Source organism: Heptranchias perlo, chromosome 14, assembly GCF_035084215.1.
Source record: "Heptranchias perlo isolate sHepPer1 chromosome 14, sHepPer1.hap1, whole genome shotgun sequence".
Classification (NCBI taxonomy): domain Eukaryota; kingdom Metazoa; phylum Chordata; class Chondrichthyes; order Hexanchiformes; family Hexanchidae; genus Heptranchias; species Heptranchias perlo.
Window position 1 is genome coordinate 71,474,938 of NC_090338.1, and position 15,819 is coordinate 71,490,756.

At 42.1% G+C, this 15,819-nt stretch overlaps 1 protein-coding gene across 4 annotated transcripts in view; it reads right to left on the reverse strand.

The window, feature by feature from the left end:
* Positions 1-15,819, reverse strand: part of LOC137332605 (ran-binding protein 17-like) — a 686,121-nt gene that overhangs the window by 83,426 nt on the left and 586,876 nt on the right. The gene's annotated exons all lie outside the window — the stretch shown is intronic.

Consider the following 15,819-nt stretch of genomic DNA (forward strand, 5'->3'; position numbering starts at 1 on the left):
AGCTTGTTTTGATCACCTTCAGGGGACGGAGAGGAACTTATCAGAATTCTCTTTTCCCTGAAATAGCCTGGGGTTTTACCATCTGTGTTTTTTGCCTCTCCCAGGAGATTACATGCCTCCTAGTGGGTAGGGAGCTTTTGAGGGGAGGTCATGATGCAACATGACTGAATGGACTCTATCGACCAGTTGGTCTTTCTGTCATCTATGTATATTTATATGTTCATAAAACTGCCCCTAATTTTACACTGTTAGGCAATATTATTTAGAGAGGTCACAGGGTGACTGTTGTGTGATGTAGATGGATATCTGCAGGTACAGTAGGGCATGCTCCTTTGAAAATTAGTGCTGAGGGTGGACAACCATGCCTGTTCTTTCGAGAGAAACAGCGTCAGGGAGTCTTCCACTTACCCCATGCCTATTACTTTCCTGCCATATCACATTCTGCCTCAGAAACCCAAAACTATGGAACTCCTCCATCTTTTAATTTTCCCTTCCTCCTAGAATGTACAGACTTTTAAAACCCAAGCTTGGTGTCACCCAATCATTACTTCTCCCTTCTACTCTTTTCAACCTTTGGTGGTGCCCAGCACAAAGGGCCTTGGTTACTTCACAAGCTGTGATGGCAATAAGAGGATTTATTCTAGTTCAGGAAACATGCTCAGTGAGGGTTCACCCCCCACCCCCCATAACTCAAATGGCCACCATGAGTAGCTCACAGAATGATTCTGTTTAACTGCAACATGTTTGGATTTTAATTACATTCGATTCCCCTGTCATAAAAAGAAGCAGAATTCTGCAACTCTTAGACTTTTATCAGGAATCCCTGAAAGTGCCTTACATTTTTATGTCGGGATAGCCCCTTTTCAGAGAAACTGCCTGAGGTCCGCTGTTTATTATCTTTCTCATCACAATTTGCATTTATATCGTATCGAAAAGCGCTTCACACAAAGGGACATTTTTTTTAAAAAAGGAACGGATGCCGACCACGAAGATGAGAGTCGGAGGGCTGAGGAGCTTCGGAGGGAGGGAGTTGCAAAAGTAGGGTTGGATTAAGGGGCTTCTTGAAGGGGCTAACTTTTCCTAGGGTACAGTTCCGCAAGTGCCAATCACAATCCGTTCCTCATTCGAGTGGCCACTTTTCATTTCTGAGCCTGAACAAGGAACTTCAGCTGGGCAGGGAGGGGGAAATCACAGCCAAGTTGGATCCTGTCGCCGGTTGACATTGAAACTCATGCACTTTTGAGCAGAGGTCACTGGATAACAATCAAGAGTTGATTTCCCCTCCCCCTCCACCGCCCTGCCATAACTCAGTCTTGGAGCACTGAGGCCAATTATCGTGTCCCACCATCACCTCCACAGAGATCAGATAACCTGTTCTGTGCAGCTCTGTTACACACTGGCACCGTCTTTACCAACTGATGCCATCAGGGAGCCTTCTCATTTTTGCAACTGTTTTTGAAATGCTTTTAAAATAACAGTCCAAATAATGTTATACCAGCTACCAGTGGGAGTATCTAAATTAAATTACGTTTTCATGAACTTTTGCCAAAGTCTGTTGAAGGCATAATAAAACTCAAGGCAACAAAGATGCATTTGCATTTATACGTTATAGAGACTGAGTGATGGAGTTAATGACACAAATCAATTGGCTTTAACAAAATGCAGAAAATAGTTAATGCTGATTAATCCTCAAGTCTCGTCGCATTTTCACTGGAGTGCTGAACAAATGCCTTTCTGACCCTTGCTCCCTCCCCACTGTGCACCAGTAGCAGGTGCCAGCTGCCTTGAAGTTATGACTGCAATGTCTTCTTCCTCACCCTTTTCCCACTATATGTCCGCCCTTCTGACCACAATCTGACCCTATCTGAGAGCTTCCCCCTCGCCACCCAAACTCCATTAAGCTCGCAGGATACAGCCAGACTGACACACACCAGCTGTCTAGCCTCCAGGCATGACCATTGCACCAGCAATGGAAATAGTCCCTTCCATTCACTCCATTATCTTTCCATCCTTCAGAAATTAAGAGCTGAGCAACTATGTGGAAAGCATATAAATGGGATGAAATATTATAGCCAACTATTTTACAAATAGGTTTAATTAATTAAGCTGGATATCATTTAAAAAAAGACAATGTTGTGAGACACGGACAGCATCTGTTCCTTTTTAAAAATTATATTTTGTACTGAAGCCCATAGGATTTACTGTGGAGTCAATGGAGATTGCTTTCCATGATTTCTCTAATTATTCTAAATGGAAAGTAATTCTAGGGCAGTGACTTTTCATTTGAAGCACTCTCTCATTTTACACTGGAACAAGACTCATCAAAATTTACTTTGGTTTTATATTTTTAAACACCCATTTTCTTCTGGTGGGCTGCAGAGGTGGAGGGTCTCTCCCTGCTATGCTGCTTTGTCACCATCCCAGTCAAGTTAGGCTGGTCTGAGATTGCAGTGCCCCTGTTTTCTATGATGTGTCTGGGGTCCATGGTTAAAACTTCGACTTTCTACAGCAACAACTTGTATTTATATAGCGCCTTTAACATAGTAAAACGTCCCAAGGCACTTCACAGGAGCAATATCAGACAAAATTTGACACTGAATCACATAAGGAGATATTAGGACAGGTGACTAAAGGCTTGGTCAAAGAGGTAGGTTTTAAGGAGCATCTTAAAGGAGGAGAAAGAGACGGAAAGGTTTAGGGACGGAATTCTAGAGAAGGAAAGAGGGGCGTTAGGGTTTAGGGAGGCAATTCCAGGGCTTATGGCCTAGACAGCTGAAGGCTCAACTCCCAGTGGTGGGGAAAAGGACATTGGGTATGCACAAGAGGCCAGATAAAAGCCCCACAAGCAAATATCCATCTATACATGTGTGTTAGCCTATATATTTACATAGATGATTCTAATGGCAATGTCCTCTAACAAAAATTTTACTTTTAAATATGGTTTGCACACATTTGTAAATAATGTGTCAGCCTTGGTTCAAGTAGGTTCCAGTCCCACACCAGAGACTTGAGAACATAATGAGTGCAGTACTGAGGGAGTGCTGCACTGTCAGAGGTGCAGTCTTTCAGATGAGATGTTAATCCGAGGCTCTGGCTGCTGTCTCACGTGGACATAAAAGATCCCATGGCACTATTTCGAAGAAGAGCAGGGGAGTTCTCCTGGCCGATATTTATCCCTCAACCAACATCACTAAAACAGATTATCTGGTCATTATCTCATTGCTGTTTGTGGGATCTTGCAAACTTGGCAACTTGGCTGCCGGGTTTCCTACATTACAACAGTGACTACACTTCAAAAATACTTCATTGGCTGTGAAGCACTTAGGGACGTCCTGAGATTGTGAAAGGTGCTGTGTAATGCAAGTCCTTTCTCTCTTTCTTAACCATTTAAGATTGCGCGTGGCTACTAAGACTGAAGCAAGGCCACAACATATTACAGCGGTGGTACATATCACATCCCCTCACTGGTCTGTAACAAGAATCGCTCTGCTTCCATGGAAGTGACTGAAAAAGGTGTTTGAAACTTATCAGCCTTTTCAAAGTATAAAGATAAGAATATAGGGGCAAATTTCCATCCTTAGCACTCTCGGCCCCGAGCTTCATGTGATGGGAGTGCATATCAGGAATTCAGGCGCACGCCCGATTCCCGACCTCCATAAAGCTCTGTGCGGAGAGATGAATAATGGTTCCTGTTTACAGGTTAAAATGTACATGTGTGGATGTCAGACAAGAGCAGGATCTGGCTCGGCTGAGGACTTGTGCCAGGTCATCAGTCAGAGCCTTCAGGAGGTATTGAGGAGTTTTTACAAAACTCATGGACCCGACCAGATATTAACATATTTGTGGCGTGGCAACTCCATGTTATGCAAATACTATATCATAATGGTAGCCATGAGATATCCTGCATCAACTCAGCTGGCTATCAGTGCTCGCAGGTTTACAATTTCTTCTGGTCCCAGCTCTGAGTTCCGAACTCCTAACCTGAATTCTGATGAAGGGTCCACAGTTGAAACGTTAACCTGCATTTCCGATGCTGTCTAATCTGCAGCATTTTCTGTTTTTATTTGACTATACACGATAGATATCAGATGTTCTCATGGGTAATTGTTCAGATGCCTGGGTCCTACTCTACTCCCTAAACCTATCCACCTCTCTTCTTTAAAAATGTCCTCCAAACCCATCTCTTTGACCAAGCTGTCAGTCACCACTCCTCATCGCTTCTCTCCTGGTCTGATGTTCATTTTCCATACAGCTATCTGTAAAGCACCTTGGGACACTTTTACTTTAAAGGTGCTACATAAATGCTGTTATACATGAGGATTAGGAAGGTGCCATGGACAGAACCTTGGGCACAATGGATGAGATCACGAGCTCAGGAGAAACATCTGTAACAGATGTACTGGCTACGGGGGTACAGGTCGAATTAGAACCATGAGAGAACACAAAGGTGGACCATGGAGGAGAGGCAGTGGAGGAGGATGGTATGGACAACAGTGTTGAAGGCTACAAAGAGGCAGGGCTATAGGGAAAGAGCGGGGGTGTGGGACTAATCGGATGGCTCTTTCAAAGAGCCAGCACAGGCACGATGGGCTGAATGGCCTCCTTCTGTGCTGTGAGATTCTATGATTGGGGTTTCACTCCTCGACAGGCCATCACTGATGGGGTGTGCTTCCCCATGAGTCTTTGTGAAGCTCCACTGGAAACAGGAGGGGCTGCAACTTTGGACTGGCCTGCGAGTCAAGCCAGAGCTGTCTAAGCTTGGGAAACCACATTACCAGCTGGGTAACCTGCATATCAAGCACTAGGCATTAGGTATTACAGGTCTGGGACTTCCTGCAGTCCTTCACGCTGACATCAGTGCATTTCCAAGTGATTTCCCATTGTAGCCTAGCTGCATTGTAACAGTGAGTCAGTGTTAAAGAATAACTCAGCAGTTACTAAACTGAAAATAGACTCAGTGTAATATCTTTATTCCATATTCATGAAAAACCAGGAGCCTCCTTTGGCCGAGTATCTGTGTGGTTATATATCAGTCATTAATAATATATTAACACATTGAACAATTCAGAATGACAACACAAACTTAACCATCGACCTACCCATCCCACCTTCTTAGCGCTCCAATAATTTCTTCATGCATGGCCCGAAACGCTCCTCTGCATCTCAAACATCTCCCTCATTGAGTCACTTCCTGCTACTTTACAGCCCAGACTGCTCAACTGAGGCCCAACAATCTGAGGTCCCATGTAAAGAATCCATGTACATGTCCAGCACAGCTCAATCCAGAATTTTGTCACCTTCCAAGGCCTGACTCCAAGGAAGCCTGTCCACACCCCAGGCCGAGCCAGTCCTGGTCCCCGACAGCTCTGTTTCACCCTGCAGGAATTATAGCATAAAACACTCCAAGAGCTTTGTAAATCCATGAATACTGGAACTAGGGATCCATTAGTACATTTGACACATTAGCTCAGTTAGTAGAAATCTCATCTGAGTCTGAAGGTTGAGTATTCAAGCCCCACTGCAGGACTTGAACACATTATTGAGGTGACGCTCCACTTAGGGAGTATTGCTACCCTTTGGGTGAGACGTAAAAACAATGGATCCTTTGGCAGTATTTGAAGAAGAGCAGGGAGTTTTCCTGGTATCCTGGCGAATATTCCTCCCTCAGCAATCACCACCAAAAAAATTTAATTGGTCATTTACCTCACAGCTATTTGAGGGACATTTCCTTGCGTAGATCGGCTGCCATGTCCGTCCGCATAATAACAGCCAATGCACTTCAAAATAATTCATTGGCCGTGAAGTGCTTTGGGACATTTCAGTGAGACATGATATGACATTATATAAATGCAAGTCTTCCTTTTATATAATTGATAAAAGAAAAGAGCAACGGATAGAAAAAATAAAATTATCACTAAATTAATCCAAGCTCTTAACTTTTTTTTAAAAGGGAGTGCTAATGGCTACCTCCTTTCTCTTGTCAATGTGTTGAGTAGCTTCTTTATTCTCTTTTTTCCTCCTTCCTCAATTTATCCCTTCTTTTGGTCTCTCTCTGCCATAGGAACATAGGAACAGGAGTAGGCCATTCAGCCCCTTGAGCCTGTTCTGCCACTCAATTAGATCATGACTGATCTGTATCTTAACTCCATTTACCCACCAATGCTCCATATCTCCTGATTGCCTTACCTAACAAATATCTATCGATCTCAATCTTGAAAATTTCAATTGACCCCCAGCATCCGCAGCATTTTGGGGGAGAGAGTTCCAGATTTTGTGTGGAAAAAATGCTTCCTAATTTCACTCCTAAATGGTCTAGCTTTAATTTTAAGAATGTGCTTACTTATTCTGATTTGCCCCACCAGAGGAAATAGTTTCTCTGCATCTACCCTACTGAATCTTTTATCTTTTTAAACAACTCAATTAGATCACTCCTCAGCCTTCTTAATGCAATGAAATACAAGCCAAGTTTATGCAACCTGTTGTCATAATCTTTTAAGCCCTGGTATAATTCTGATGAATTTGTGATGTATCCCCTCCAAGGCTCTATATCCTTTATGAGTTGCGTTGCTTAGAACTGAACACAGTATTCCAGGTGGGGTCTGACCAAGGCTCTGCACAACTGAAGCATAACTTCTACCCCTTTATATTCCAGCCCCCTTTGAGAAAAAGGTCAACATTCCATTAGCCTTTTTGATTGCTTTTGGTACCTGTGCACTAGATTTTAGTGAAGTGCATACTTGGGACACCTAAATCCTTTGCTCCTCCAGAACTCCTGGTCTCTCATCATTAGGAAAATATTCCGATTTGTCTTTCTTGGATCCAAAGTGAGTGAACTCATGCTTCCCCACATGATTCTTCAGTTTGAGCCCAGTCAGCGAAACTCACAAGGCTGCTCCACTATAGGCGGCATCACAGCAGAGCCCGATCATAACCTTAGAAGCTGTTCACATGCACTTTCCAACAAGGTGGTTGGGGGGTGGGGGTGTCACTGGATAGTGATAGGGAGCAGGAACACTCATTGATTTCTCCCTTCCTTTGCCCAGGGGCACTGAGGCCAACTGTAGCCTCCCCCTGCTACTGCCCCAGCCAAGATCAGCTAATTCAGTGGAGCCTTGGACCTTCCTTATCAGTGTGGCTCAGTGGTACACCAGACACCGGGGCTTTTAAGAAGTTGACACATCCTCATTAAACTGCGTGGTGTTAGTCATTAGAGTCTCATTACTCAAAGCTATTAAACAATTCACAAGCCATTCTTTTTAATACTCAGAAATATTACTTATCAACGCGCTGAAAGATGAACCGGTGGCTATTAGCAGCCATTGTGTTCATTAAGGTCTCATCGTCTTTAAAAACATATTTGATGACTAACCAATGAATAATCAATAACATTCTTTTTTAATCTCAGTGTGAAAATGAGAATAATCTAATATTCCGCCCTGTTGGTGCAGTGTGCAGCCTGAGTTCCATCTCCATACATCTGAGATTTATAACCTGATGGCAATGTAATGTAAACAGATGATCAATGAGTCATATCATTACTGGTAATGACCCCCTGCCGGCCTGCTCCCACCCACTGAAAAACTGCCCCCAAGGCTTTCAATGCTGTCCGTCTAATCCTCTCCATGATCCCCTGCCTGCTGCTTTTATCTTGGACATCCATTCCATCCAGCATCTCAGAAGTAATTTTATACACAACAGAGAGCTGGTGGCATTGATTTTTCACTCAACGTTCAGCTCCCATCTGAATAATTATCAATTTTACTGCCTCATAAAGGGAAGAGTCAAAATTTCAAATCAATTCAGGAGAGCTTCCGAGACGGCAGAAAAACTGTGCATGAGGAAAAAGGTCAAAGTTGTCTGTGACCTCGGGAGATGATGTCAGGTACTGCTATGCTGAATAGCTGACATAAGAGGCGCTCAATATGACATGATTAGTGCTAATTCTAATCATATTTATGCTGAGTATGAGAGACCAATGTTATTAATAATTGAATATTCTAAAAGGGAGCACTCAACATGAAGGATTTTCTCTACCAACCCCCAGGAGTGTTTACCATTAAGAAATTAAAGCTAAGAAGAATTTACTTGTCCAGCTCCCGATCCTGAAAGATCCAATGGCAAGGTTCTGTCAATTTTTAAATACTATTATTATACAGATTAAAGCCACTCATTAACACAGATTGGCAGCACATACAACAAACTGACACGCATGATTCATCATTCGTATCACAAGGTGGTTTATCAGTTATGAGGCTTGCTCCACGTCAGCGTGGCTAACATCTGGTCTGTTAAAACGCTCAACTTTTCAGCCAGACTGCAGTGACATCACCACACCAAATTAAGGGCTCTTGGTGCTATTTTCTTTGTTCCCAATCCTTACAGAAGTCAGCTAACTGCATGAAGGGCAAAACACGCTTCAGCTGTTCTCTCTAGTGCAAAATGGGTGTTATATAGCAGCCATGTTAAAAGTAAAACATAAAAGGATAATACAGAGTTTTCCCCTGAAAAAAAACTTTAGGAAACACGGAAAATAGCCAAATCCCGATAAATCCATAGCTAGTCTGCCAAGACATTTTAGTCTAGGGCCAGGACTTCTATAAGCTGCAGATAACAATGGTCAATTTGCAAATCTCTCTATTACAGCCCATTTAATAATTCATTGAGTAATTCAGTCTCACAACAGGAAAGCATTTAACAGTGAAAACACATTTGACACAAAATTATTAGAATTTTAAATCTATTGATATCTCTTGAGGTAAAACTTCACAGTGGATATGTTGATTTTAGTGTAGCATTAAATCAGATAGCTGGAAACACAAACAGTTTGATCAGAAATTCTATACAATAAGAGTGGATAGGAAGTGGTTTGGAATTCGATACAACGGGAATGGATGGCAAGGAGTTTAGTCCACTGGAATAGCATACAATGGCAATGACTGGTAGATAGTTTAGTCCATCGGGATTCCATATAATGGGAGTCAATGGGAAGTGGTATGGTCCATTGGAATTCAATCTAATGGGAGTGATTAGAACTAGGTTTGGGTCTTTGATAATTGACCCAGATAATTGGCAAAAGCACCAGAGGGGAGATGAGGAGAATTTTTTTTAAGCAGCAATTTGCTATGATCTGAAGTGCACCTGAAATGGTGGAAGCAGATTTAATAGTAACTTTCAAAAGGAGTCATGATTATGGCTTTCAAAAAGGAATTAGATAGGTACCTGAAGGAGAAAAATTTGCAGGGCTACGGGGAAAGAGCAGAGAGTAGGACTAGCTGGTTTGCTGTTGCAGAGAGCAGGCTCAGGCCCGATGGGCCGAATGGCCTCCTGTGCCGTAACCAATCTATGATTCTAAAAGGAAAAAAATGGAGGGCTATGGGGAAAGGACAGGGGAGTGCGACTAATTGAATAGCTCTTTCAAAGAGCCAGCACAGGCTGAATGGCCTCCTTCTGTGTTGTAAGATTCTTTGATCCTCGGAGTGGATGGGAAGCGGTTTAGTCCATTGGGATTCTATATAAATGGGAGTGAGTGGGAAAGAGGTTGGTTCATTGGTATTCGATGTTTAGGTTTTGTGGTTTTTGGTGTTATTTTTGCTAATTTTAGGTTCTTCTTTTGGCCATTCATAAGATGTGTATTCTTGCTCTTAGTTTAAATAAAAGTAAAAATCGGATTAAGTATTTTAACTTTATCCACATCGCTAATCCGGTTACGTGTAGTGCAAACACACATGGATTGGCACCCATTAATCTGGTGCAAATACCTATTTGTTGTAGCAATTCTTTGTTTCCAATATTTTGGAGGGAGTTCAGAAATATAATTGGACATTATTAAAAGTAAAAGCATACAAGTCAATCTGACATAATCATATTTATAGATTGCATTTTAGGTATTTTTTTGAATGTCAATTATTTCTTTTCTTGGTGAGGCAAAGGGTTGGGGAAGATTTTGGTTTTACCAGTTTAATTTGAGAATGACAATGCCTGTTTATATAATAGAAGTGGGTGGGAAAGAGGGAATGTGTTTGGTCCATTGGAATTTTATAATAGGAGTGTGATGAATAGGGAGTTCTGGTCACATAATAATGTGCATATAGTTTAATGTCTTTGCACTGGAGTCGGGCAGTCACTTTAAATGCTGCGTAGTGCTAGCTACTTCCTCAAGCTGCAGGTAGTACATATTATGGTCATATTTAAAAGGTCCCTTCAACAATGTTATTCCTAAGAAGCATTTCCTGACACCTATCTACTTTGGTGTCATTCTATTGAGTTTGGTTAGCTGGATACCACAGTCGGGTATAGACAGACAGGCTGAGAGATAGCTTCAAGCCCCACTGTAACTGGCAGTTGCATCTCTGTGGGCAAGCTGTGTTTTGGATCTTGTGGACCACTCAGTGTAGTTTTGAGAGATACACTTTTAACTTCCTTTGTTTTGGTGTACCTGTAAAGGAGTTTGAATGATACATCTGTCACTGATTTTCTCACAATCAGCAGTCATTCTGAAGTGGGCAGCGATAGAAGAATCCATGGTGGCGGAAAGCAATGTAAGGGATTGTGCTTCAAGGACCAGTTTTGGTTGTTTCAATATTATGAAGAGAAGAGTAAAATCTGTAGTTACTGCAAAAACTTTATGTTTATCTGTTTATTGTTCAATAAATCTGACTAGCAGTTTATAGCCTAAGTCACTGTCTGATAGAGTGTTTATTCTGCCACCCATTGAACTCAAGGAAATCACATGAGGGCACATGGTAAATAAGCTGGAATACAGTAACAATGGTTCTCTGTTGTAACCCTGGGCTCGCTACATTTACCTAGATATTGGGCAAGTAAAACACACTCCATAAACTTGAACTCATTCAAAACTCGCTGATCGTATCCTAACTCCCATTCACATATCAACCCTGCGCTTGCTGACCAACATTGGCTCCCGGTCCAGCAATGCCTCGATTTTAAAATTCTCATCTTTGTGTTCAAATCCCTCCATGGCCTCGCCGCTCCCTATCTCTGTAACATCCTCCTCTGATTCTGGTCACTTGCGCAACCCCTATTTTCACTGCCCCACCATTGGCAGTCGTGTCTTCAGCTTTCCAGGCTCCAAGCTCTAGAATTTCCTCCCTTAATCTCTCTTCCTCTCTCTCCTCCTTTAAGACGCTCCACAAAACCTACCTCTTTGACCAAGCTTTTGGTCACCTGTCCTAATATCTCCTTATGTGGCTCTGTGTCAAATTTTGTTTGATAACACTCCTGTGAAGCGCCTAGGGGATGTTTGATTACGTTAAAGGCACTATATAAATGCAGGCTGTTGTTGTAGAGAGCTCAGGTTTGCTTACGGGAATGGGCTGTGACGCTGAACCGAAGGAAAATATCTAGTGTAAAACCAAAAATGTAATAAAGAGCAAGCAGACAGAGATTGTTCCTTTGGAACTCTATGTCTTAGGAGTAAATGGAAGGGATTTGTGTAACTGGAATCCTATCCAATGCCAGTAAACAAAGGGGGGGTTTGTTGGAATTCTTTATAACAAGAGTGAATAAAAGGGTCTCCTCCTCTAGAATTCTATATCGTAAGGGAGAATGGAAGAGAGTTGGTTATTTGGAATTTCTGTACAGGATAAATGGAAGGGGGTTAGTCCGTTGGAATTTTATATACAACAACAACTTGCTTTTACATGGGAGTGAATGGGAAGGGGTTAGCTCACTGAAATCGTGCGTTGGGTTCAGCTATGGATTAATCTGGAAATAAAATGAAAAACTGTAACTGCTGGAAATTTGAAATACAGTAAAAAGAGAAAATACTGGACGTGCAGATCCGTCAACATCTAAAAGGGTGAGATTGGTTAATGATCATGTTTCATTTCCTTGGTGTCAAATTCCATGCCAATCCGTGCATGATTTTTCATTTTCCCCACAAGTCCCTTTGTCTGAACATTTCCCAAACATTAAACTTTCTCGCTCAGATGCTACAGGCCTGCTGTGCGTTTCCAGCATTTTCTAGAATTGGCTGGAGTGACTAAAATCACAATTTAGACAGAAATGTTTTTTCTTTCAATGTGAAGTATCCTCCCAACAGACATCCCACGAAACCCGGAGTGACAATTTATAGTCAGTAGTAAGAAAGTGGATGCTGGCTCTGATCTCCCAACACGCAGAGCAACAATGACAACATAATGGGGATAAAAAGCGATCAATTTCAATTTAATACATTAAACTTTCCTCTGCAATATCTCAAAAACAAAATGGATTTAAAATCGTGATTTTGTTTGCTGGAACTACTCATTTTGGTGAGATGTATTGATTTCAATGAAAAAGCTAGTAATGGTCGTGCAGCTTTAAAACCACGCAAGGATGAGCTCTGGCCCTTAATATTCCTTTAGGGTACCCTCCAAAACACCGGAGACATATGGCCAGACTCTCAGTCGGCTAAAAGATCACGACTGCAGCACTGCAGCAGTTAGCAGTACTTTAGCCAGGTGTCCATGTCTACACAAGGAACACAGGAGTTGCTGCACATAAGCACTGAGATTTAACCACTTCTTTAGTTTGTATAACCGTGTCACTCCTTCGAGCTCTGTTCCTGGAAACAGAAGTTCGGATGCAGAGTTAACCATCCTTTGTTCAACTAGGGTTCCATGTGAGTGCAGGACGATGGGATATATCTGACTGGCCTGTTGGTAACCAGCAGAGTTTCTTAACTTGGATAGGTATTTGAAATAGAAAAATATAAAAGGATACAGTGTAAGGGCAGGGAGTGACAGACGAACACATAAAAAGGGTGCGAAAAGAGCATCAGGCCTATCAGGCACGCCTGGTACACATGGCAAGGCCCCCCACCCACAAGCCACCTACCCCTCCAGTAACACTGTTTCCCCAGAGAGAGAAAAAAAGGAGATAAAGAAAATCTCTGGGAAAATTCCTCTTTTAACTCCCCAACGCAAATAAAGCAAGCGCCAGGATACGTTGGGTGTCCATGACAAATCACAAACTAAACTAACCTCCATTAACTACCATTGTCCTTTTCTTTTTAAAGGACTATGGTGACTCCATCAATCAGAGTAGACAGCAACTTAAGAGCTAGCACCAGCTAGATGGGCCAAATGGCCTTCTACGTTATAATTTACTTCATTCTATGAACTATTTTTGTTGTCTGTTGTCCCAGAAAACAGCAGGGTCAAGTTTATGAGACAATGATCCTTGTTGCAGTTGTACCAAGTTGACTGTACCACGTTGATTGTACCACCTAACATATAAAAAACTGCTAACTTTATTCTCAAGTGGAGAAGATCAATAAAAAGTTATTGAAATACTGGGTTTTATTGCACGAAGTATAGAATATAAAAGCTGAGATGTAACGATGAAGCTGTATAAAATTTTAGTAAGAGCACAGTTGGAGTTCTGGGCTCTACTCTATAGGAAGGATGTTGAGGCAACAGAGAGGGTGCAATGCAGATTCACTAGGACACTGCCTGGTATGAGAAAATACAAATACAAAGAAAGACTTGAAAAATTGGGGCTGTTTTCATTAGAATGGAGGAAATTATGAGATGATTTGATAGAGATGTTCAAAATTATGAAGGGATGGGACGGAGTTGATAGAAACTGGCTGTTTCCAGTAGTTGAGGGGTCTACAACAAGGCGGGGGGCATAGATATAAGATTAAATGTAAGAGATTTAGGACAGAAAGCAGGAAAAGCTTTCTTTTACAGAGGGTTGTTAGGTTGTGGAACACACTAATGGAATTAGTGATTGAAGCAGAGACTATGTCAGCATTTACGGATAGGTTAGATAGGTGGTTGAAGGAAAGGGTGATCACCCTATATAGGGAACAGGGTGGGTCATGGTATTAGGATTACCACTCATGTGGAGGATAAACACCAACACAAACTGTTTGGGCTGAGCGGCCAGTTTCTGTGTTGTAATTTCTATGCGATTCTATCTAATTGATGTCTCAGGATTAGGGGTCGGACATTTAAGGCCGAGATGAGGAGGAATTTCTTCACTCAGAGGGTTGTGAATCTTTGGAATTCTCTACCGCAGAGGGCTGTGGATGCTCAGTCGTTGAGTATATTCAAGTCTGAGATCGATAGATTTTTGGACTCTAAGGGAATCAAGGGATATGGGGATTGGGAGGGAAATTGGAGTTGAGGTCAAAGATCAGCCATGATCTTATTGAATGGCGGAGCAGATTCGAGGGGCTACATGATCTACTCCTGCTCCTATTTCTTATGTTCTTGTGTAGATGACATTACTACAAGGGCTATCATTGGTAATGTTCCTCAATGCACTACTTTCAGCGAGAATGTAAGTTTCCTAACTGCACAGCAGTGAAATGTGTCATGGCACCTCATGAAAGTATCTTATAATCAGCACAAGTGGAAATTTTAGTGAACTTAAAACCAGAAGGATATAAAGAACTGCCATGAGATATAAATTAGATTTTGCTGACCCCATGTGACACTGGATGGGCTTGGGCTTTGTAGACACTGTGCTGAACCCATGTGCCACACAGTTTTAATTCTCTTTTAAACATTCATCACCCTGGAAGCAGATTTGTTTTAAAAAAAAATCTAGTATTTTCTTTGGATACAACAGCGCTTGTATAAATAATGGATTCTCATCCATGGGAAATAGAGAAGAGATAAAAAAAAACAGGATATTCAAAATTAATAATATTGGCCATAATACAGCAGAAGTCTTTTAGTTGTATATTATGTGGGTCTGACAATAAATCTCGGCAACCACAGATACACAACAAAAGTATCAGTGTCAGCTTGGCTCAGTTGGTAGCACTCTCTCCTCTGAGTCAGGTGGTCATGGGTTCAAGGTTGTGATAAGGAAAGATGCTCTCCTAACTTGTGCCAAACAGTTATCATAGAATCATAGAAAGTTATGGCACAGAAGGAGGCCATTCAGCCCATCGTGTCCATGCCAGACGAAAAAGAGCTATCCAGTTTAATCCCACTTTCCAGCACTTGGTCCGTATCCCTGTAGGTTCTGGCACTTCAAGTGCACATCCAAGTACATTTTAAATGAGTTGAGGGTTTCTGCCTCTACCACCATTTCAAGCAGTGAGTTCCAGGCCCCCACAACCTTCTGGGTGAAAAAATGTCTCCTCAGCTCCCCTCTAATCCTTCCACCAATTACTTTAAATCTATGCCCCCTGGTCACTGGCCCCACTGCTAGGAGAAATAGGTCTTCCCTATCCACTCTATCTAGTCCAGTCATAATTTTATACACCTCAATTAAATCTCCCTCAGCCTCCTTTGTTCCAAAGAAAACAACCCCAGCCTATCCAATCTTTTCTCATAGCTAAAATTCTCCAGCCCTTACAACATCCTCGAAAATCTCCTCTGTACCCTCTCTAGTGCAATCACATCTTTCTTGTAATGATGGTGACCAGAACTGTACGCAGTACTCAAGCTGTGGCCCAGCCAATGTTTTATACAGTTCTAGCATAACCTCCCTGCTCTTATATTCTAGGCCTCGGCTAATAAAGGAAAGTATCCGGTATGCCTTTTTAACCATATTATCTACCTGTCCTGCTGCCTTCAGGGATCTGTGTCCATGCACTCCAAGGTCCCTTGTTCCTCTTCACCTCTCAGTATCCTCCCATTTATTGTGTACTTCCTTGCCTTGTTTGCCCTCCCCAAATGCATTACCACACATACTTCTCTGGATTGAATTCCATTTGCCACTTTTCTGCCCTCCTGACAAGTCCATTGATATCTTCCTGCAGTCTACAGCATTCCTCCTCACTAACAACCACACGGCCAATTTTTGTATCATCTGCAAACTTCTTGATCAAACCCTCCACCTTCAAGTCCAAATCAT